This window comes from Canis aureus, chromosome 24, assembly GCF_053574225.1.
Source record: "Canis aureus isolate CA01 chromosome 24, VMU_Caureus_v.1.0, whole genome shotgun sequence".
NCBI lineage: Eukaryota > Metazoa > Chordata > Mammalia > Carnivora > Canidae > Canis > Canis aureus.
In genome coordinates, this window is record NC_135634.1 from 13,625,614 (window position 1) to 13,650,810 (window position 25,197).

Consider the following 25,197-nt stretch of genomic DNA (forward strand, 5'->3'; position numbering starts at 1 on the left):
TACCTCTACAGATGTCACAGAGCTCATGTGTCTGTCCCCTACCAGTTGTCTTTCACAGCTTCTTTTTGGGATAAGTTGCTTTGTTTCAGTCCCATGATCATATTGAAGATATGGGAGAAGATATGGGACCAGGGGTCCCAAAGAGTTTTTATCAGCCTGAGACATTGCTGTGGGTGCCCCAGGCCAGGGTCAATCAAAAATCTACTTGGCAGGGGCGCCTGGGTAGCTCAGACAGTTAAAGGTCCAATCCTTGATTTTGGCTCAAGTCATAATCTCAGGGTCATGAGATGGAGCCCTGTGTTGGGCTCCAAGCTCAGTGGGAAGTCTGCTTGAGATTCTCTCCCTCTCCCTCTGCCCCTCCCCCTGCTCACACATTCTTTCTCTCCCTCTCTCTCTCTAAAATAAATAAGATCTGAGCAGCCTGGGTGGCTCAGTGGTTTAGCACCACCTTCGGCCCAGGGCCTGATCCTGGCGACCTGGGATCAAGTCCCACGTCGGGCTCCCTGCATGGAGCCTGCTTCTCCCTCTGTATATCTCTCATGAATAAATAAATAAAACCTTTAAAAAAATAAAATAAATAAGATCTTTTTTTAAAAAAGAATCTCCTTGGGGAATAAGTTGTACATTTTGTGTGTGTGTGTGTGTGTGTTTGTTGGGGAGGAAGGCAGGAAATTTTGTTGTCTTTTGTGACATCTTTGAGAGCTAGATATTTGGGCTAGAACTGTAACAAATATCCACCACTAATTTATGAGGACCATCTAGTCCCAGAAATAAGGGGAGTTTAAAGCTGGGAGAGCCTCAAACAACTAGTCCAACCCCTTTATTCTACACACAAGACAACAGATACCCATATATTCATTCTGCCAATGGCTGGCAACACCACAAGGAAGAAATCAAGCCTGGGAAAAGGTGGAAGTGTCTCTCCTGGTTCTGGAGAGTCTGCTGCTTATATGGAGCTCCTGTTTCCCCACAGCTGGACCCATGGACTGTTGAAAGGCAAGGAGTCAATGGGACATGTACCAGTTGATAAAACAAACATCCGTAACAACAACAATAAAACTCTGCTAGCCTATTTTCAAAAATCAATTAACTCTGACTCAGGATGATTTGAGTAATATTTACTGATGAAGTGGTATTTGAATGGAAACTTGAAGAATTAGGATTCACCCAGTAAATAAATGGAGGGCAGTGTTCTAGGCTAACATCTCAAAGCACAGAATACCATGGAGCATTTGGAGAATTGCTCATGCATCTGGTGTGGTTGGAGCAGTGTAGGTGGAGGGAGCAGCACATAAGGCTCAAGAGGCTGCTTGGGGCCACATCAATCCATGCTTGTTGACTGTCTTACAAATTTTCATTATTGATATTCAGAGAAGATATTTGGAAGGGATTCGTCCTTTAATTTCTGCCATTTTGGTATTTTATTCATTACTTATTGAATTCACTTATTCAACAAATCTTTATTGAGGGCACCAGTAGACATGGCAATGAACTGTGTACACTTCTGGAGAGCTTGCCATATGCCAAGCATCATGCTGAGGGCTTTCTATACACTGCCTACTTACTTCTCATTAAGCTCTATGAGGCAGGTGCCATTAGAATCACCATCATAGAGATAAGGAAACTCATCCCAAACAGATATCTTGTCCAAGTCACACAGTCAAGAAGTGGTAGAACCAGAATACGAACCCAGAAAATATGACTCTCCATCCTTCCTTTCCACTACCTGGAGCCAGAGGTCTCCCCATTCTTTCTGACTCCTCTCCCCCTTTCCCTCACCTCTTACTTCTTCTAGGGATTAAAAAAATCACCAACATAATGCTGTCAAATCATCATATCAAGGTGACACTTATGAAAAGAGAAGGGAACTGAAACACCATGTAGAAAACCCAGGATCTTCAGAGGAAAATGTCCCCAAATGGAAGAGGTAGTTAAGTGCTTACAAAGTCACAGCACATTGTAGTGATGGAAGTTCCCTGCTTTCTTTATCATGGGCCACCCCATTTAATCCTCTCTCCCTCCCTGAAGGAATCATCTATTCACTGCAGATAGGAGTGTTGAGGCCTGCAGAGGTGTTAAGTGTTTTGTCCAAGTTAACACAAATGAAAGACCAAGTCAGCACCAGTACCCAGGCCCCAGATTGGCCCTGCCTCAGGTCTCACTATAATCCTAGGTGTTTCTTATACACCAGCTCAGAATCATCTGGGGTGGATAAGGACCAAGGACAGAGCCTCTTGTAGCAAAAATCCAAGATTTAACCCCTGTTGGCTGCTATTTGGTCCTAGGACTCAGAAAAAAACCAATCCTAGCTATTTCCTTTGCCAGACTGCTTTGCACATTAGCCTTTAAGGGAAATGAAATTCATTATTTCACTCTTGAGTTCTGAGAAATGGCAAGATATGAATTTTCTGTACTTCTTAGAAATTTAAAAAAAAATCGTGAATGTGTTCCATGATTTGCTTGTTCCCTAACCACATGGAAATGCTCTGTGTTTTATAATCATGTTTATCAGTGGCTCTCCATAGATTCGAGCCTCACCCATCAGCTGCTCATGTCCTGTGACTACAACAGAGATTCTAATCTTTCTTTTAGAGTCTGGAAATCCCTTTCTGCTTCTTTTTCAGGCAGGGGTTGTCTACCAGCCTCTCTTCACATGAATAATTCTCCAGTGCATAAAGAAGCTGCCCCGGATCCTGTTGGTGAAACACTCAGTAGTCAAGGCAAGAGCACTGAGTCTATTTTGGGACTACACATTAAGAGGAATTAAAGGAGCAAATGAATTATGGAGACCATTCATAGAGTTGAAGGCAGGCTGCTAACAATGGAAGACAGAAATTACCTCTCTAAGAGATTATATCACTTGGATATAGTTCTTTGTCTATCATCTCATTTTACTCCTCTGTCTGAAAAGGTGAATGTGAATGATCTTGTCTACATGCACAGTTGCCAGGTACATGAAGACATAGCTGCCAGAACCTGAGGACGAATGCAGGAGCTCCTCTCCATGAATTTTCTTTAATCAGTAAAGATAAACGACAAGAGGGCAGCAGGGACAGTTTATTTCACAGGCTTTTGCTGCTCTCTGGATGGATTATCGTAATTAGAAGAGAGACCTCAGCTCCAGCCTTTCTCCGAAAGCCATGACCCAGCTCCAACAGAGGGCTGGGTCATAAAACACAAGATGTTTAAGGGGGAATAAGTGGGCAATTAAAAGCAGGACCCATCCAAGACACTGTAATAAATTTTCCATCCGCAGGGAATTGAGAGCAACTTGTTCAAAGGACAAAGCAGACTGGCTGAAAGATTGGATTCAGTTCAAAGCCAGATGACATCCTTTTGCTGGAAAAGCACAGAACTATTCAAAACAGGAAAATGGGCATTGCCCTGAAGCTTCTCATGACCTAGGGCTAGAGGCTTACTGATGCAAGCCCTCAGGCTTGTCCTGCCACATTGGGAATGATACGCTTGGACCATCAATTAACCATCAGTTACCAGAAGGAAAATCAGTTTCCTCATTAGCTGGACAAAGCTGTCCAGAGGATCATGCAAAACGTCTCTCTCTACCTTTACCTTCAAATGATCTGCTTGTACAGTCAGAGAAAGTCTCAGATGGGCTTCTGGGGCCCCCTGGGTTCCTTCCTATCCTTCCCTCCATATATCCCCTCTGCTGTTTACACTAGGCCATCTTTCAGAGCTAGAGTGGATCTCCTTAGTTCTGGAAACAGCCAAGGCTCAGTCTTCCTACATTCTTAGCACCGAGTCTCTCTAAGATAACAAACTTTTCTCCTAGGTTGCTACATCTCACACTAGGGTATCCATGCCCCAGAAATGTGACACCTTGTGCAGGACGACCAAACTGGCAGGATGAACACCACACAAAAAGCATCATGTGTTTTAAGATTGGACTGGGGAGGATGGCAGGGATTTTTTTATATAGCTTTATTATGTAGATGAGTGCAAAATTTGTATACATTGTAAACATTGAAATGAAAGATTCTAAAGTATATACTATAGTCTTAACCTCAAATCCCTGGGAGATAAATTCAAATCAGGTGATGCCAGGGCGGCACGTTCATCTGGAGCAAATGATGCCAGGGCAGTGTGTTCATTTGGAGCAGGGGATGCCAGTGCAAGAGGAAGACCTGTCCCACTTTCCTCAGAAGAAGGGTGGGGGCAGAGGGGCAGCACATGGAACCTCTGGGCCTGGAGACACTGGAGTCAATGAACTTTACCAGTAGCTCACAGAGCACTGGGCACTAGAGCTGAAGCTAGCCCAAGGTGCTGGGACAAGTGGTTAGAACCTCTAGGGGCCACAATACACAGAGACACCCACTTGTTGGAAGAGCAGCCATCAGCACAGGGAGAGGTGGATCAGGAGCTAGGAGTTTGGTGCTCCCCCAGAAGAACTTGGGAATGAGATGCTCCCATAAAGAGAAAATAAGGAACAGGGTAAGTCTCCTTCAACCTGGCTGTAGATGGGGCCCACCAAGAGAGCTTGCCAAACCTCCAGATTCCTGGACTCAGCACAGGCATGCCAGACCAGTCTCTGGGCCAAAGGCTCTTAATCGACAAACACCAAATCTCTTGATCTGTACCTGAATATCTCACCTTTTCATTTCCAGAGCTCTCTTAAGGGGACACTGTCTATATAGGCTGGTTCCAGAACAGAGCCCATCTGCAGACACAAAGCATCTGTCACCACCTTGATGCCCAGGATGGGGAGGGGTCGGTACCTCCTCAGGGCACAGTCAGTGCTAGCTCTTCTTGCTAGCACTTGAGGAAACCCAGGGGCCAGAGGGGATGGATTGGGGTGTGGGGAGGCTCTTTAGAACCTGCAGCTTCTTCAGCTGAAGAATGCTGGAGCCCTTCTCCCAAACTCTCTTCTGGCCCAGACCCCTCTCAACATTCCACACCTGCACCCCATCCTCCTTCATGGCTTATTTCCAGCAAACTATTTCCAATTTCAACTTTGTTTCCTCAACAAGTCATGATAGATATTACCTGCCATTACCCTTAAATAAGAACAAGCCACTCTCCCCAGTGTTAGCAGCTCAAAGGAATTTTTTTAAAAAGAAATAAAAAAAAGTTTATCTTTGTGTATGGTGAAAGAGAGTGGTCTAGTTTCATTCTTCTGCATGTGGATGTCCAATTTTCCCAGCACCATTTATTGAAGAGACTGTCTTTCTTCCAATGGATAGTCTTTCCTCCTTTATCGAATATTAGTTGACCATAAAGTTCAGGGTCCACTTCTGGGTTCTCTATTCTGTTCCATTGATCTATGTGTCTGTTTTTGTGCTAGTACCACACGGTCTTGATGACCACAGCTTTGTAGTACAACCTGAAATCTGGCATTGTGATGCCCCCAGCTATGGTTTTCTTTTTTAAAATTCCCCTGGCTATTCGGGGTCTTTTCTTTTTTTTTTTTAATTTTTTATTGGTGTTCAATTTACTAACATACAGAATAACCCCCAGTGCCCGTCACCCATTCACTCCCACCCCCCGCCCTCCTCCCCTTCTACCACCCCTAGTTCGTTTCCCAGAGTTAGCAGTCTTTACGTGCTGTCTCCCTTTCTGATATTTCCCACACATTTCTTCTCCCTTCCCTTATATTCCCTTTCACTATTATTTATATTCCCCAAATGAATGAGAACATATAATGTTTGTCCTTCTCCGACTGACTTACTTCACTCAGCATAATACCCTCCAGTTCCATCCACGTTGAAGCAAATGGTGGGTATTTGTCATTTCTAATAGCTGAGTAATATTCCATTGTATACATAAACCACATATTCTTTATCCATTCATCTTTCGTTGGACACCGAGGCTCCTTCCACAGTTTGGCTATCGTGGCCATTGCTGCTATAAACATCGGGGTGCAGGTGTCCCGGCGTTTCACTGCATCTGTATCTTTGGGGTAAATCCCCAATAGTGCAATTGCTGGGTCGTAGGGCAGGTCTATTTTTAACTCTTTGAGGAACCTCCACACAGTTTTCCAGAGTGGCTGCACCACTTCACATTCCCACCAACAGTGTAAGAGGGTTCCCTTTTCTCCGCATCCTCTCCAACATTTGTTGTTTCCTGCCTTGTTAATTTGCCCCATTCTCACCGGTGTGAGGTGGTATCTCATTGTGGTTTTGATTTGTATTTCCCTGATGGCAAGTGATGCAGAGCATTTTCTCATATGCATGTTGGCCATGTCTATGTCTTCCTCTGTGAGATTTCTCTTCGTGTCTTTTGCCCATTTCATGATTGGATTGTTTGTTTCTTTGGTGTTGTGTTTAATAAGTTCTTTATAGATCTTGGAAACTAGCCCTTTATCTGATATGTCATTTGCAAATATCTTCTCCCATTCTGTAGGTTGTCTTTTAGTTTTGTTGACTGTATCCTTTGCTGTGCAAAAGCTTCTTATCTTGATGAAGTCCCAATAGTTCTTTTTTTTTTATTTTATTTTTTTTTATTGGTGTTCAATTTACTAACATACAGAATAACACCCAGTGCCCGTCACCCATTCACTCCCACCCCCCGCCCTCCTCCCCTTCTACCACCCCTAGTTCGTTTCCCAGAGTTAGCAGTCTTTACGTGCTGTCTCCCTTTCTGATAATTCCCACACATTTCTTCTCCCTTCCCTTATTTTCCCTTTCACTATTATTTATATTCCCCAAATGAATGAGAACATATAATGTTTGTCCTTCTCCGACTGACTTACTTCACTCAGCATAATACCCTCCAGTTCCATCCACGTTGAAGCAAATGGTGGGTATTTGTCATTTCTAATAGCTGAGTAATATTCCATTGTATACATAAACCACATATTCTTTATCCATTCATCTTTCGTTGGACACCGAGGCTCCTTCCACAGTTTGGCTATAGTGGCCATTGCTGCTAGAAACATCGGGGTGCAGGTGTCCCGGCGTTTCATTGCATTTGTATCTTTGGGGTAAATCCCCAACAGTGCAATTGCTGGGTCGTAGGGCAGGTATATTTTTAACTGTTTGAGGAACCTCCACACAGTTTTCCAGAGTGGCTGCACCAGTTCACATTCCCACCAACAGTGTAGGAGGGTTCCCTTTTCTCCGCATCCTCTCCAACATTTGTTGTTTCCTGCCTTGTTAATTTTCCCCATTCTCACTGGTGTGAGGTGGTATCTCATTGTAGTTTTGATTTGTATTTCCCTGATGGCAGGTGATGCAGAGCATTTTCTCATATGCATGTTGGCCATGTCTATGTCTTCCTCTGTGAGATTTCTGTTCATGTCTTTTGCCCATTTCATGATTGGATTGTTTGTTTCTTTGGTGTTGAGTTTAATAAGTTCTTTATAGATCTTGGAAACTAGCCCTTTATCTGATATGTCATTTGCAAATATCTTCTCCCATTCTGTAGGTTGTCTTTTAGTTTTGTTGACTGTATCCTTTGCTGTGCAAAAGCTTCTTATCTTGATGAAGTCCCAATAGTTCATTTTTGCTTTTGTTTCTTTTGCCTTCGTGGATGTATCTTGCAAGAAGTTACTGTGGCCGAGTTCAAAAAGGGTGTTGCCTGTGTTCTTCTCTAGGATTTTGATGGAATCTTGTCTCACATTTAGATCTTTCATCCATTTTGAGTTTATCTTTGTGTATGGTGCAAGAGAGTGGTCTAGTTTCATTCTTCTACATGTGGATGTCCAATTTTCCCAGCACCATTTATTGAAGAGACTGTCTTTCTTCCAATGGATAGTCTTTCCTCCTTTATCGAATATTAGTTGACCATAAAGTTCAGGGTCCACTTCTGGGTTCTCTATTCTGTTCCACTGATCTATGTGTCTGTTTTTGTGCTAGTACCACACGGTCTTGATGACCACAGCTTTGTAGTACAGCCTGAAATCTGGCATTGTGATGCCCCCAGCTATGGTTTTCTTTTTTAAAATTCCCCTGGCTATTCGGGATCTTTTCTGGTTCCACACAAATCTTAAAATAATTTGTTCTAACTCTCTGAAGAAAGTCCATGGTATTTTGATAGGGATTGCATTAAACGTGTAAATTGCCCTGGGTAACATTGACATTTTCACAGTATTAATTCTGCCAATCCATGAGCATGGAATATTTTTCCATCTCTTTGTGTCTTCCTCAATTTCTTTCAGAAGTGTTCTATAGTTTTTAGGGTATAGATCCTTTACCTCTTTGGTTAGGTTTATTCCTAGGTATCTTATGCTTTTGGGTACAATTGTAAATGGGATTGACTCCTTAATTTCTCTTTCTTCAGTCTCATTGTTAGTGTATAGAAATGCCACTGATTTCTGGGCATTGATTTTGTATCCTGCCATGCTACCAAATTGCTGTATGAGTTCTAGCAATCTTGGGGTGGAGTCTTTTGGGTTTTCTATGTAGAGTATCATGTCATCGGCTAAGAGGGAGAGTTTGACTTCTTCTTTGCCAATTTGAATGCATTTAATGTCTTTTTGTTGTCTGATTGCTGAGGCTAGGACTTCCAGTACTATGTTGAATAGCAGTGGTGAGAGTGGACATCCCTGTCTTGTTCCTGATCTTAGGGGAAAAAAAGAGAAAAAGCTCCTCTAATATATCTAAAACACAATCATTCTTTTGTGGGCACCACGGGAGGGACTCCATGTGGTTAGACTCTGCTTTATTATTAGCTGGGTGGTAGTCCACAAGGAAGACCAAATTTTGCCGTGCCTGGTGTTCCAGCCATAGCTTGCTCGCTTGGCAATTACTTGATGAATTGCTTTTTCTGGGACACAAGCCAACTATGTCCCTATTGAAGAATCCCGACCCAGGCAAAGAACCAACAAAAAAGTAAACAATTTTAGATGGACGTGGATGACATGCTGTAGAGGCAGTCTCCCATCAATACGAATTTGCTAAACATTTATGACAGATAGAACAATCTCTACATGTACAGATGGAAATATCACTCCCTTCCTAAAAGAAAAGACATCATGGTTTCAGGGGGCAAATTCTAGGCAGGCTTTTCAGAATGTGTTCCATGAAGTACTAGCTTTATGAAGTACTCCACTAAAAAAACACTTTTGTTCTCAATTAAATTAGGCAAACACTGCAATCTCACACCTTCTCTGGGACACTCTCTGGTACTCTAACCTTTGAATTATCTGAAAGTGTATTGTCTAACTTCCAGATATTAGTTTTCCTAGATATCACGTTGTTACTTATTTTCAATTTAATCTGGGCTGCAATCAGAGAATATATTTTGTGTCATTTCAATTCTCTTAAGCCTATTGGAGCTTGTTTTGAGGTGAATATGCTATGCGTATTTGGGAAGAATGTTTATTTTGCAGTTGTTGGCTTTAGTATGCTAAATATGTTAGTAAGATCAAGGTGGTTAGTTGTTCAGATACTTTATGTCATTACTGATTTTCTTTTGGCCCACTTATTCTACCAATTGCTTAGATCATTTTGGAATTGTCTGCTTCTGTCTTTTATTTTGTCTGTGTTTGCTTCATGAGTCTTGAGGCTCATGTTATTAGTTGCATACTTATTTATAATTGTTAAGTCTTTCTAAAGAACTTTCCCTTTTATGACTATGGAATGACGATCCTTATCTCTGGTAATACTCTTTGTTTTGAAGTCTATTTTACTTGATATTAAAATAGCCCCTCTTGCTTCCTAATGACTACTGTTTGCATGGTACAACTTTTATTTTCAACCTATCTGTGCCTTTCTATTTAAAGTATGTGTCATGTAGGCAGGATATAATATGGTCTTGCTTTATAATCTACTGTCACTCTAAATTTTTTAATTGGAGAGTTTAGACTATTAATATTTAGCATAATTATTAATGAGATTGGGTTTAGGCCTACCCTTTTATCATTGGATTTCTCTTTGTTTCTTCTGGTTTTGATTCCTGTCTTCATCTTTTCCTACTTTGGGACATTACTCAAGAAAATTTTTAATTTTCTATTTTAATTCGTTTGATTTTGGGAGGCTACATTTTGTTCTTAAGTGGTTGTCATAGGTATTAAAATATACACATCTACCTTTCAAAGTCTACTTAGAGTTAATATTGAAACCTAAATTAGAGGAACACCGGGTAGCTCAGTGATTGAGTGTCTGCCTTTGGTTCAGGTCATGATCCTGGGGTCCTGGAATTGAGTTCCGCATTGGGCTCCCCACAGGGAGCCTGCTTCTCCCTTTGCCTATGTTTCTGCCTCTCTCTCTCTCTGTGTGTTTCATGAATAAATTTTTAAAAATCTTTTTAAAAAAAAAAAAAAAAAGAAACCTAAATTAGAAAGTTGGCAAGCTTTCATCTCCCCACACTGGTCTTTGTATTATGGTGTCATAGGTATTATATTTGTATACGTTGTAAACTACAAAGATAATTTCATAATTTTTGCTCTCAACAGCCATGCATATTTTAAAGAACTCACGAGATGAAAATGGCCTTTTATATTTGCGAAGATATTTGCCATTTTTGAGGCTCTTCCTTCATTCCCAAGACCCAAGTTTTTTTCTGGTTTCATTTCCAGAAGAGCCCGAAGAACTTCCTAGAGCATTTCTTTTACAGCACGTCTGCTGCTGGTGGATTTTTGTAGCTTTTCTTCATCTGAAAATGTCTCTTTTTTTGCTTTGATTATTGAAGGATATTCCTGCTGTTTTCGGAATTCTGAGCTGATGATTCTTTTCCTGCAAGCACTTTGAAGATGCTATTTCTTTGGTCTCCACAGTGTTTGAAGAGAGATCCACAAGTATTCAAATTATTGTTTTCTGTACGTAATGTGTCATTTTTTTCTAGCTGCTTTCAAGATTCTTTTCCCCGTTGGTTCTTAGCCATCTGGTTATGATGTGTGCAGGTATTTCTTAAAGAGTTTGTTTTGTTCAGGACTCACCAAGCTTCTCAAAAAGCTCTAAATTTATGTCTCTCGCCAAATTAGGGAAATTGATGGCCATAAACTCTTCAAGTAATTTTCTGTTCTAATCATTCTCTTCTCTTTCTTGGACTTTGTGAGATACATGTTGACACTTTTGGTATTGTCCCAAATAAACTGTCATTTATTTTCACTCTTTGCTGTCTTCACATTGGATAAGATTTCGCTGACTTTCTTTCATTATCTATATTCTGCTATTGGATCCTCCACTGAATTTTTTATTTCATATACTGAATTTTTAGATTTCCAACTTCTTTTTTTTATGGTTTCTATTTCTTTGAGAACACGTATATTTTCATTCATTTCAAGTATATTTTTAAAGATTTTATATATTTACTTATTTGAGAGAGGGAGAGCACAAGCCAGGGGAGGAACAGAGGGAGAGGGACAAGCAGACTTTGCGCTGAGGGTGGAGCCCAATGCAGGGCTCAATCCTACAACCCTGAGATCATGACCTGAGCAAAATTAAGAGTCACACATTCAACCAACTGAGCTACCCAGGAGCCCCCATTTCAAGTATATATATATTTTTTTTTTTAAAAAAAGATTTTATTTATTTATTCATGATAGTCACACAGAGAGAGACAAAGAGGCAGAGACACAGGCAGAGGGAGAAGCAGGCTCCATGCAGGGAGCCCGACGTGGAATTCGATCCCAGGTCTCCAGGATCATGCCCTGGGCCAAAGGCAGGCACCAAACCACTGCGCCACCCAGGGATCCTCAAGTATATTTTTATTTACCTCATGGAGCATAGTTTTTTTTTGTTTTTGTTTTTGTTTTTGTTTTTTAGATTTTATTTGTTTATTCATAAGAGGCACACAGAGAGAGGCAGAGACATAGGCAGAGGGAGAAGCAGGCTCCCCAAGGGGAGCCTGTTGTGGGACTTGATCCTAGAACCCTGGGATCATGACCTGAGCTGAAGGCAGACACTGAGCCACCCAGGTTCCCCACAGAGCATAGTTTTAATGCTGCTTTAGAGTCTTTGCCTAATAATCCCAACATTTGGGTCACTTGGGGGTTGACATCTGTTTCTTTGTCTTTTCCCTTGAGAATTGGTCATGTTTTCCTGGTTCTTTGTATATTGGATAGTTTTGGATTATATCCTGGACATTGTGAGTGTTGTGTTGTGTACACTCATTCCTATCATAACACTAAGGAGGATGCTGAAGTTTGGTTTAGCAGGCAACCAACTCGGTTTGATTCAGACCACAAGTTCTGTCTTAACCTTCTGTGGGCAGCAGTTCACTTCCTAGCTTAGTTCTCAAAGACTTCACTGTGCTGCGGGTCTGTCTTGTGCATGTGTATTGCTTGGGAGTAAAGTTGGGACTTGGGAAGGTTTATGTACAGAATTAGGAGAGCCCCCCTCTCTGGCCTCCTCTACCCCCCAGCCCTCAGGAGATGTCTCTGCTTCCTCTGACCAGAAAGAAATAATTTCTACTGAAGTTTTCCCTACCGGTATGACCATCCCCTGCCGCATGTGGCAGTGTGGCGAGACGTCATCCTCAGAACAAACCTAAAGAGGGGGAGATGGAAGCTAACCTTGGTGGTCCCTCCTTGAAGTTTTGATTCCTCTCCACAATCCACTTGCTTTTATTTACTTTTCAGAGTCAGAGTCCTCAGGCATTATTATTTTTATTTTTCCACTCAAAAAGTTCAGTGGTCCTGGTATAATGCTCAGGGAATCTTCCAATAATAAGAGTCGAGAGGATTAAATTGCTGGAATCATGTTTCATTTAACAAATTTCTGTAAGGGAAGAAAAGGAGCATTTCTAGGACTCTTTAGTTCACGTTTTGGAGACTGGCAGCCTGTGTGCAGGTCCTGGCTCATGATGTTTCCAGCAGAATAAAGGATGGGGCGGGGGGAGATACTGCTTTTTATTTGTAAATGTTGTGTTTTCATTTCTGCTTTTATTACCTCCTATGTTTTAGCTCCAGAAAGCAGGCCAGGACATCTGGGTCAGGAAAAATATCTGGTAATAGGAAACAAGTAGGAGAGATTCTTACTGAGAAGAGAAGTGAGAGCAAAATGATCTAGCAAATGCTTTTTTTTTTTCTTTAGGTCTTATTTAAATTCCAGTTGACATACAGTGTAATATTAGTTTCAGGTGTACAATACTGTGAATCAACACTTTCATACAACAGCCAGTGCTCATCACAGCGAGTGCCCTCCTTAATCCCCATCACCTATTTCACCCATCCCTCCCCACCTCTCCTCTGGTAACCATCAGTTTGTTCTCTATGGTTAAGAGTCTATTTCTTGGTTTGACTCTTTTTTCCCCTATGATCTAGTAAACTCCTGTGGAGCTCCCAGGGCTTGCCTCATCCAAGTGCACCAGCTTTAATTTTCTGTGGTGAATCGTCTATATGAATTCTCATTCCAATCCAGATTCTGAAGAACTGGGACAGGGCTCTAATTTCATAAAAATTCATAAACATCACCTTGGTTTAGTTACTCCTTTCTCAGTGACATGAGGGGGTGGGCAATCGAGCTGCACAAAGCTTGTAGGAGGCTCAGGGTTGGGTGCCGGATGCTCTGAGTTTAAGGTCTGCCTTGAAGTGAACCTTTCCTTTGGTCTCTCTGCTGAACGCTTCCTATTATGGAATGAGACCAGTGAGCTTTTCTGATTCATGGATTTTCCACTTCAGAGAAGAGCTGTAACCATCATCTTAACAAATCACTTAACTCCCTTTGCTCTTTATTTCACCCCTGAAAGCATAAAATTCTAGCCTCACACTAGACCTGAAACCCAGGGGAGGGGTGATCTGGATGTTTGCTCTGTTCAATCCAAAATAACTCACATTTCCTTAGTAAACTGAATTGAAGAGAAGCTTAACTTTCTGTAATGCTTTTCATGCAGTCATTGCTAATTTATTCCAGAAACATCTATTGATGACTGGCTGTGTGATAGGCTGTCTGCCCAGCTCTGGGGACACAGAGGTGACAAGCATACTGTGTGGGGCCCAAGGTCCAGAGGGAGAGAAAGCGTTTAATGAGGAGATCATGAAGTTGCAGTGTACCACATGCTAAGAAAAGGGAGTGAAAAGTGCTGTGGGCACATGGCCGAGGGGCCCCTCATCTCCTGGGATTGTAGAACAGATCTTTATGTGGGGCCTTCACCAGGAAAGTTCTAGGCATAAAACAAAATATCAGCAGTTGCTGCTGTTTTAGAAGACTCTCCATGTGTTAGGCTTGTGTTGACATGGTCTCTAATCCTCTCACTAGCCTGATACCTCCAGCAAGCACTAGTGATAGGAAGTTCCTTTGTGAATTCTACACTATGCCTCTGTCCTCTGTCCCCTGGCTGGGCCTGTGCCCTCCTCTGTCCTACTCATTTCCATGGCTCCACTGAAATTATCTGTTTATGCATCTGTCTCTCCCTTTACACTACACTGTAACCCCCTGAGGGTTTTGGACTCTCAATGTCTGATATAGTGTTGACATGCATAAAGCATCTAAAAATTTTTTGCAGAACTACTCACTGAAATGATAATAGCATATGAATAATAGTATAAAATAACTATATTAACCTGTTCACTTTATATATAATCCATATATTATTTAATTAATATACTAATAATATATTTGTCTACTGCTATGTTATGATTATTATTATTATTCAGAGATCCAACTTCTCAGAACATTTACAAATCTTCAAGCATTCACCATATTTCTTGGCTTTCCGAGTTGAAGGTGATTCCTTTTTATCTCTTCTCCCTTTTGATGGGATAGATTCAGCAAGGGGATGGTAACAAATGCCACTGGCTTTCTCAGGCAATCACAACCAAGAAGGGGACTTTGGGGGAGGGTTGATGGTGCCATCCCACCAGCAAAACCTGCTTTCTTTTCCAGGAAGATCCTGGAAGTGATCCTTTCTGAGTTCAGGAAGTTCCTGGAACCCCTCAGGTCCCTGGGTCTGAAGAAGAACATGTTTTGTAGGTATGGTCCTGCTCAAGACAGGGTGACCAGGTGTTCCCCTTCACCTCCAAGGGTGTGTCACCACTGCTCCCTCCCCACCCCATTTCCCTTTGCCAACATGGGAAACATCCAACATCTGCCATTTGCATAACATGTGCTTTTGTAGCTTAACATTCTCTATTTCTACAAATAAATGCTTTTACAATAAAACTGAAATGCCAGAAAAAGAGAGACAACCTACTTTAAGGTCACTGCTGCCTCCCAGCAAGGGTGTTTAAAAATAACCCCCAATCTGCCATGTGCTCACAACTCTCATTGTGCCAGCTCAATGGCAGGCCTAGTGCCAGCCAGGATAGCAGTGTGGAAGTTTCCAGGCTGTGTGTGTGTGTATGTGTGACTGAGAAGGTAAGGGACACTATTCTCAACAAGGTTTGTGGTCCCACCCTGTTGATCTCTGCCAAAGGGCAGAGTGTTGACCTTCTGATAGAATAGTTCTAGCCTCTATTCCCAGCTATGGGGAAACAGCTTCAGGTCCACTTGGAAATGCTCTGTAAGACAGAGAACTCTGAGGGACTGAGTTGGCCAACATAGGTATGTATGACAAGATGTGGCATTGGGTAGTGGGTAGATACTGGGTAGATTCTTCAGTGAGCACTAGGGCTACTGCTCCTAGGATCTGCTTCAGCAAGGCTGACAGAAAGTGGCCTAGATTTTGCAGTTGAATCCCAGAGATGGACTTTTCCAGTAATTTTCAAGCTGTGCTTACAAGATCCCTGGAGGTTCTGGGGCAGATCTTTAGTCCTCCATTTAAGCTAATGGATTATGTCTGTTACTTCAAATATGACCTTTCCCAAGGATTGTCACATTTAACCAGAGAGCACATTGTTAATGGAAGTCAGCGGTAGGCTTCCTGTGAGCCAACAGGCGGGGGGTGGGGGGATGCGCTATCTGAAGGCCACAGGGCCCAGCACCAGTGCACAATCACCTCATCACCTCAGACAATTGCCTCATGCCCTTGTGTCCAAAAACTCAGCCTGTGCAACAATGTCTGCACTGCTCTTCTGCTCTTCTAGGCAGAGCTGGTGGACAACAGTAGAGATAAATGGGATCCCTAATTCCTGAGAGTTTCCTGAAAGACACCAGGGAATTGGGGTTGGAATCTTACCAGGCAGGGACAGCTAATACCTCCCTCCCATCTCTTTCTGAGAGGCCAGTCTAAGGGCTAATGATGGGACCAGTATCTTTCCAATTCAGATTTAAACAAGGACACCTCCCCCTTGTCTTTTGCTGATGATATCATGAACAGAATGTGTGTCCCATTACACCAGGATCATACCAAGATATTCATATCTATATGCAAAAGAAAAGGAAGAAGCTGGGAATGTCTAGAGTCATGGGAGCAATGAAATCCCTAGAAGGTCAAGAATCTGACATTTTTATCCTTGAGAATCTACTATGTGCCAAGTTCCATGATTAGTGATTTGTGTACATTACCTCACTTACTCTTACCCTGAGAGATAGGTAACACCATTCACATTGTAGAGATGAGAAAACTAAGTTGCAGTGAGTTTTGGACCTTGCCACAAATCTAGTCTTTTTGACTATAAAGTCTGTTCTCTTAACCTCTGAGGACAATCACCAAGGCTATGGACCAAAATGCAAATCAGGTCACATTTGTCCTCAGTGGCTTCCTGTTACATGTGACATTCTTTACCCCTGGTAATGATCCTTGTTCTTTATTTCCTCTAACACACACGTGTACACATGCACACACCATCAATGATCTCAGTGTCCCAGTCAACAGCCAGCTGACCAACAGTTGCATGAATGAAGTCATCCTAGATTAACTCATCTGCCCCATCCCACCTCCAGCTAACTAAAGAAGAATAAATGAACACTGACAAGATTGGCAAATCTTGACCCAGATGAACAGAACTTCCCAGCTGACTTGAAAACTCTGAATAATGATAAATGTTTCTATTTTTTAAGCCACTGCATTTTGGGGTGGTTTGTCTTGCAGCAATAGCTAACCGGTACTGGTACACGTAACACAGCAAGTACACCCTTCCCTCTCAGACATTGTACGATGCTTGTTTCCTCTAATATCAGCCCTTTTGAAAAAAATGTATTCTCTCAGCCATATAAATCAGATCAAGCATAAACTGGATTTGTAACTTATCTTTTCACTGTGTATTGCTTGGATTTTGTGACAGCCAGGGTTGTTTTTCATATAATTTACATATATTTGACTTGCATTTTACTTGTTAAAAATAAGAAGCTAAGATCAGGAATCAATCGAATGTGGTTGGCAATACAAATACTCAATAACAATTGACTTTACTGTCAAAGTAATATCTTAAAATGTCAGGGTCAAATTTTAAAAAGTGTTTTTGTGAAAGTCTCGGTTACTCTCCAGGAAAGACTTTGCCTGCAGTGATTCAGAGAAGGCAGTGTTCTGCATCGCAGCTGACTTTGGCAAGTCAGGGCTTAGGAGTCTCCTTCTGCTATGAGTCTTGAAAATGTCATTCTCCCATGAGGAACCACACAGACTGTACTGTAAAATGTTATGTTTTTGTTCCTTATTTTAGCTACCAATCCCAGTTCTTCTGATCGCTCTATGATGTTATGTGCTGAACCACATTGTTCAAAATGTAACAATCTTAAAAATTTTTTTAAAAAGGAGTGATCTTTTACAAAAGATGCAGGGAGCAGTTTCAGCCAGCAGTGCTAGGGTCTATATATTTGTGTCCCCCTCTCCAACGCCCTCCCTTTCCCCTGCCTCCCCAAATTCCTATGTTAAAACCCTAAACCCAATGGGACACTATCTGGAGATGGGGCACTCGGGAATTAATTATTGCAAGAAGGTAGGGTCTTCATGAATGTGATTCATGCCCTAATAAAAGAGGCTCCAGAGGGGCGCCTAGGTGGCTCACTTGGTTAACTGACTGACTCTTGATTTCAGCTCAGGTCATGATATCAGGGTCCTGGGATCAAGCCCCATATCTGGCTCCATGCTCAGTGGGGAGTCTGCTTGAGATTCTCTCTCTCCCTCTGCCTCTGCTCTTCCCTCACCCCTAGTGCTCACTCACATGCTCTCTCTCTCTCTCAAATAAATAAATAAATAAATAAATAAATAAATAAATAAATAAAAGAATAAGTCTTTTAAAAGAATAAAAGAGGCTCCAGAGAGATCCTTTGTTTCTTCCACCATGTAAATGAGAAGGTGCCAGCTATAAACCAGGAAAAGGGTTCTCACCAGAATATAACCATACTGACATCTTGTCCGTGGACTTCCCAGCCTCTAGAACTGTGAAATAAATTTCTGTTGTTTATAAGTCACCCAATATGTGGCATTTTGTTATAGCAGCCAGAACAGACTAAGACAAGTGGTTTAGTCAGGAACCAGGCTGTTAGTTTCTAAGGGAAAAGTCATTGTTGAAAGAAAAGCATGCTATTGGTCAGAAGTGACCATTCCCCACCCACCCAAACATTTTGTCATATTTCTTTAGAATTATTGAATTAATAAAACTCCACAGGGGTGCTTGGGTGGTTCTGTCAGTGCAGTGCCCGACTCTTGATTTAGGCTGGGGTCAGGGTCTCAGAGTGGTGAGATTGAGTCCCAGTGTAGGGCTCTGCCCTCAGTGGGGAGTCTACTTAGGACTTTCTCTCCTTCTCCCTCTGCCCCTCCCCCGGCCCCCACTTGCATGGTGTCTCAAAACAAACAAACAAACAAACAAACAAAAAAACCCACCACAGATACAAAGCTCTCTATGCACTTGTTGTGCATCTGTTTCCACCTCCTTCCCCAGGGGTAATCACTAACCAGAATATCTGTCACAAGCATAACAATGTTACTAAGGATTTTTGTCAAACTCTCTGTTAAAATCCTGATATACTATGGCTAGAGCTGTAATAGCAACAAAAATTTTTTAAAATTAAATTAGTATAACATTCTCAGTGAACCAAAATTTGTTCCTAGTTATTCATCATATTGCATTATAAACTATATATAATGTATATAATACAAAATGTATTCTCAATTATGTTCTAGTACATTATACTGAATATTTACCCTGTGCTTGACACTGTGCAAAGGACTTTTCACATTTTCAGTCAATTCTTACAATGACCTCTTTGAGATAGATAGTTTTATCTCTTGTCCACAGACAATACAAATTAGCTTCAAGAAGTTGCTTGTGGATGTAGAATCAAAAAGATTTACATGCACATGGATCTATCTGATTTTTGAAGCCCATATTCAATCCCACTCAGCTCTTTAAAATTTTTCTAGGTCTTTTTTTCAAAAAGGTTTATTTATTCAATTAGAGAGAGACAGAGAAAGCATGCACAAGTAGGAGAGGGGCAGAGAGAGAGAGAGGGAGAGAGAGAATCTGAAGCAGACTCCCCACTGAGCGGGGAGCCGCATGCAGGACTCCATCTAATGATCCTGAGATCATGATCTCAGAGGAAATCAAGATCTATGCTCAACTGACTGAGCCACCCAGGTGCCACCAAATTTTTCTAGATTTTTAAATAAAGCTCAGCATTAATCTAATTGGTACAGTTTTGAAACATGCTCTTTCCAACTTTTTAAAAATTGGAATAATCATCCCTGATTTCTAAAATTCCTGACTTCTAGCACTCCGCCCCTTCCCTGTGCTTCCAGAGGGAGTGGCTCTGAGAGTCCATCCAGAAACTGTAACTGAAGCAAGGGGAAAAAGCGCTCTTATTTTTAAGGTTCCATTTAAACATCACTGCACCTCCAGGGACACTCTCAGCCTCTCCACACCCTCTGGCTCCAGCTCTAGCTCCAGCAGCTCCGGGGAGCAGCTCCACCCTGGTTGCAGCCTCCCTAACGTTTCCCCCCACTCCTCCAGTGATAGCACACTGTTCTGTTTTAGAGGCTAATGTAGTTCTGGAACTATTCTGAGAGGCTTGGGTAGCAATTAGAATCCTGCTTGATGGCATGTGCTGGGAAGACCACAGGCCGGAGGTGTGGTAAGAACAGGTGTCCATGCACCTGGAGCAGTGGGAAGACCCCATCCTCTGTCTGCTGTCTTGGAGACAGCTATGAACAGTGCCCATATCTCACACTCAGCATGCCTTGGCATGGGCACTAAGCTCTATGTGGCTCTAGCCACCAGGGCGGGACTTGGTGGGTCAGCCCTCCACACCCATCTGTGTTCAGAGAGCCCTCAACAACTCCAGGTCACAGCGTGTCCTTGTGGGCTGAACACTGGAGCTTCTACAACCTATGCCAGAAGCTCTTAGGGAGGGGAGTTTTATGCTTGTATCTATGAAGGGTATCTAGGCAGAAGCACACATCCAGGTCTGTGAGGGGTGCTGGGATGAACGGGAAGCTCCCCCTCAAGGAGCTCAAGCCACACACAATGTAATAGTAACCATTTCAAAAGCACAAAAATAACCAAAAATAAAATTAAAAAAGCCACACGGGAGATGTAGCAGACAAGCTAGGTCTCTTCATCCAGGAATGATGAGGTCAGAGAATATGTACAGGCGTCTAGGAACTCTGGGCAGACTGCCTGGAGGTGGTGGCATTGTGCAAGCAGCCCAGCCACGTATGGTACTCACTTGTACTGCATGCAGGGGCCAGCACAGTCCCCCAGTTGTGTCTGGGGGCTACCGGTGTTCCTGTTTATTCCATACTGCAAATGCCTCCTTGCAGCAGAATGTAGAGGTACCAGGAGGCCCTCAGTAAGAAGAGATTGAACACGGAGAAGGAAGTGTGTCCTCCACAGCTCACACTGGGAGAGGGTGCTGCATCCTGCCCTCTGGGAACAGAAGCACAGGCAGCTCAGTGTTGTAAAATGGGATGAAGAGAATTCATTTTTATTATGGTAAAAATGCTCTTCAATACCACTCAGGGCACACTCACTCTGTAGCAGGTTTTATGTATGTAACTAGTTATTAGCTGCAGCTGTACGCCCAGAATTCCATACTTCCCTCCATGCCAGCCTCAGCACGGAACTTCGCGTATCTTGGACTCCCCCCACCAAAGTCCATCCACATCTAGCGAAGTGAGTAGTAGGGAAAGTTTGCTGAGGATTCCTTAGGGAAGACTGAAGAGGGAGGGCTTGACTTCAAACATCCTTGAACAAACCCATAAAACTCCACCAAAGGCATGTCCAGCCCCTGGAAGCCCTTCTGGCCAACCAGGGCAGGTGGCAGGGGTGGTGGGGAGTGGGGGAGGCCTTGGGCTCTCTCCCAGCTATATTTTCCCCTGTCCCCAAATATGTCTTACGTATTGACACGCTGGTCACTCTGTCTGCTTGGCAGACAGCTGGGCTTCCCATTCAACAGACCTATTCTCTTTAATTTTTTAAATTTCTTTTTAGATTATTTATTTATTTGAGAGAAACAGAGATAGCAACAGAGATAGCACAAGTGGGGAGGGAGAGGGAGAAGCAGGCTCCGCTGAGCAGGGAGCCTGACATGGGGCTTGATCTCAGGACTCTGGGGTCATAACCTGACCCGAAGGCAGACGCTTAACCGACTGAGCCACCCAGGCACCCCCAGACTCATTCTCTTTAGAAGGTGGTTTCCTTGAGTAGATTTTTTCGAGGTTTCACCTCTGATCACAAAGTGCCTCTTTCACACAAACTCAGTGTGTTCTCCCCCAAAAGAATTTTGGTGAATATGATTTTCTCTACTTTGTATGTGGGTCAGCTGAGGCTCAGGGAGATTAAATATGTTCCCCCAACATTTTGCAAATCTAAGTCACAGTTGGATTTGAGCTCAGGCCTGGTGTGTATTTTCCTGGTGCACTAGTGCAAGGCCCACTGTGTCCTAAGGAAACAGAGGCCCCGCATGGACCCAGGGGATACTGGTCTCTGCAGCCACCCTCAGTGATGGCAGATTTTACCCTACATCCTCCCGTGAGAGGGATACTAAGATGATGTGCTAAATCCGTGTCAGTAAAGCATTTGTTGATTTTACTGAACTCAGAAGACCCTCCGAAAGTGCCCCATGGCGCCATGGGGCAAAGCCATCAGGGTAGCCCTAAGGACTGATGGAAGTGACGTGGCCACTGCCCAGCTGAGTGCCTGCCTTCCTCTGCCCACGTTCTCTCATGCACGGTCAGGTGCTGGAAGAGCACACTTGCATTTATTTTTTTTTTTTTTTTTGAAATTTGCTGAGTATTTTTTTTTTTTATTTTTTATTTTTTTATTTTTATTTATTTATTTATTTATTTATTTATTTTTTTTATTGGTGTTCAATTTACTAACATACAGAATAACACCCAGTGCCCGTCACCCATTCACTCCCACCCCCCGCCCTCCTCCCCTTCTACCACCCCTAGTTCGTTTCCCAGAGTTAGCAGTCTTTACGTTCTGTCTCCCTTTCTGATATTTCCCACACATTTCTTCTCCCTTCCCTTATTTTCCCTTTCACTATTATTTATATTCCCCAAATGAATGAGAACATATAATGTTTGTCCTTCTCCGACTGACTTACTTCACTCAGCATAATACCCTCCAGTTCCATCCACGTTGAAGCAAATGGTGGGTATTTGTCATTTCTAATAGCTGAGTAATATTCCATTGTATACATAAACCACATCTTCTTTATCCATTCATCTTTCGTTGGACACCGAGGCTCCTTCCACAGTTTGGCTATCGTGGCCATTGCTGCTAGAAACATCGGGGTGCAGGTGTCCCGGCGTTTCATTGCATTTGTATCTTTGGGGTAAATCCCCACCAGTGCAATTGCTGGGTCGTAGGGCAGGTCTATTTTTAACTGTTTGAGGAACCTCCACACAGTTTTCCAGAGTGGCTGCACCAGTTCACAGTCCCACCAACAGTGTAAGAGGGTTCCCTTTTCTCCGCATCCTCTCCAACATTTGTTGTTTCCTGCCTTGTTAATTTTCCCCATTCTCACTGGTGTGAGGTGGTATCTCATTGTAGTTTTCATTTGTATTTCCCTGATGGCAAGTGATGCAGAGCATTTTCTCATATGCATGTTGGCCATGTCTATGTCTTCCTCTGTGAGATTTCTGTTCATGTCTTTTGCCCATTTCATGATTGGATTGTTTGTTTCTTTGGTGTTGAGTTTAATAAGTTCTTTATAGATCTTGGAAACTAGCCCTTTATCTGATATGTCATTTGCAAATATCTTCTCCCATTCTGTAGGTTGTCTTTGAGTTTTGTTGACTGTATCCTTTGCTGTGCAAAAGCTTCTTATCTTGATGAAGTCCCAATAGTTCATTTTTGCTTTTGTTTCTTTTGCCTTCGTGGATGTATCTTGCAAGAAGTTACTATGGCCGAGTTCAAAAAGGGTGTTGCCTGTGTTCTTCTCTAGGATTTTGATGGAATCTTGTCTCACATTTAGATCTTTCATCCATTTTGAGTTTATCTTTGTGTATGGTGAAAGAGAGTGATCTAGTTTCATTCTTCTGCATGTGGATGTCCAATTTTCCCAGCACCATTTATTGAAGAGACTGTCTTTCTTCCAATGGATAGTCTTTCCTCCTTTATCGAATATTAGTTGCCCATAAAGTTCAGGGTCCACTTCTGGATTCTCTATTCTGTTCCACTGATCTATGTGTCTGTTTTTGTGCCAGTACCACACTGTCTTGATGACCACAGCTTTGTAGTACAACCTGAAATCTGGCATTGTGATGCCCCCAGATATGGTTTTCTTTTTTAAAATTCCCCTGGCTATTCGGGGTCTTTTCTGATTCCACACAAATCTTAAAATAATTTGTTCTAACTCTCTGAAGAAAGTCCATGGTATTTTGATAGGGATTGCATTAAACGTGTATATTGCCCTGGGTAACATTGACATTTTCACAATATTAATTCTGCCAATCCATGAGCATGGAATATTTTTCCATCTCTTTGTGTCTTCCTCAATTTCTTTCAGAAGTGTTCTATAGTTTTGAGGGTATAGATCCTTTACATCTTTGGTTAGGTTTATTCCTAGGTATCTTATGCTTTTGGGTGCAATTGTAAATGGGATTGACTCCTTAATTTCTCTTTCTTCAGTCTCATTGTTAGTGTATAGAAATGCCACTGACTTCTGGGCATTGATTTTGTATCCTGCCACGCTACCGAATTGCTGTATGAGTTCTAGCAATCTTGGGGTGGAGACTTTTGGGTTTTCTATGTAGAGTATCATGTCATCGGCGAAGAGGGAGAGTTTGACTTCTTCTTTGCCAATTTGAATGCCTTTAATGTCTTTTTGTTGTCTGATTGCTGAGGCTAGGACTTCCAGTACTATGTTGAACAGCAGTGGTGAGAGTGGACATCCCTGTCTTGTTCCTGATCTTAGGGGAAAGGCTCCTAGTGCTTCCCCATTGAGAATGATATTTGCTGTGGGCTTTTCATAGATGGCTTTTAAGATGTCGAGGAATGTTCCCTCTATCCCTACACTCTGAAGAGTTTTGATCAGGAATGGATGCTGTATTTTGTCAAATGCTTTCTCTGCATCCAATGAGAGGATCATATGGTTCTTGGTTTTTCTCTTGCTGATATGATGAATCACATTGATTGTTTTACGGGTGTTGAACCAGCCTTGTGTCCCAGGGATAAATCCTACTTGGTCATGGTGAATAATTTTCTTAATGTACTGTTGGATCCTATTGGCCAGTATCTTGTTGAGAATTTTTGCATCCATGTTCATCAGGGATATTGGTCTGTAATTCTCCTTTTTGGCGGGGTCTTTGTCTGGCTTTGGAATTAAGGTGATGCTGGCTTCATAGAACGAATTTGGAAGTACTCCATCTCTTTCTATCTTTCCAAACAGCTTTAGGAGAATAGGTATGGTTTCTTCTTTAAACGTTTGATAAAATTCCCCTGGGAAGCCATCTGGCCCTGGACTCTTGTGTCTTGGGAGGTTTTTGATGACTGCTTCAATTTCCTCCCTGGTTATTGGTCTGTTCAGGTTTTCTATTTCTTCCTGTTCCAGTTTTGGTAGTTTGTGGCTTTCCAGGAATGCGTCCATTTCTTCCAGATTGCCTAATTTATTGGCGTATAGCTGTTCATAATATGTTTTTAAAATCGTTTGTATTTCCTTGGTGTTGGTAGTGATCTCTCCTTTCTCATTCATGATTTTATTAATTTGAGTCTTCTCTCTCTTCTTTTTAATAAGGCTGGCTAATGGTTTATCTATCTTGTTAATTCTTTCAAAGAACCAACTCCTGGTTTTGTTGATCTGTTCCACAGTTCTTCTGGTCTCGATTTCGTTGAGTTCTGCTCGAATCTTTATTAACTCCCTTCTTCTCTTGGGTGTAGGATCTATTTGCTGTTTTTTCTCTAGCTCCTTTATGTGTAAGGTGAGCTTTTGTATTTGAGTTCTTTCCTGTTTTTGAATGGATGCTTGTATTGCGATGTATTTCCCCCTTAGGACTGCTTTTGCTGCATCCCAAAGATTTTGAACGGTTGTATCT

The 25,197-nt window shown here is 42.2% G+C and overlaps 1 long non-coding RNA gene across 2 annotated transcripts in view; it reads right to left on the reverse strand.

The window, feature by feature from the left end:
* Nucleotides 1-12,593: 12,593 nt before the first annotated feature.
* The window catches only part of LOC144296450 (uncharacterized), a 38,106-nt gene continuing 25,502 nt past the window's right edge, over nucleotides 12,594-25,197 (reverse strand). The window contains exons 2-4 of one of the 2 annotated variants that reach the window (XR_013363568.1): nucleotides 20,382-20,581; nucleotides 13,313-13,465; nucleotides 12,594-12,843 (exon numbers count right to left, since the gene is read on the reverse strand). This is a non-coding gene — a long non-coding RNA (uncharacterized LOC144296450). The remainder of the gene's footprint in view (nucleotides 12,844-13,312; nucleotides 13,466-20,381; nucleotides 20,582-25,197) is intronic. The other variant, XR_013363567.1, reaches the window with a different exon arrangement.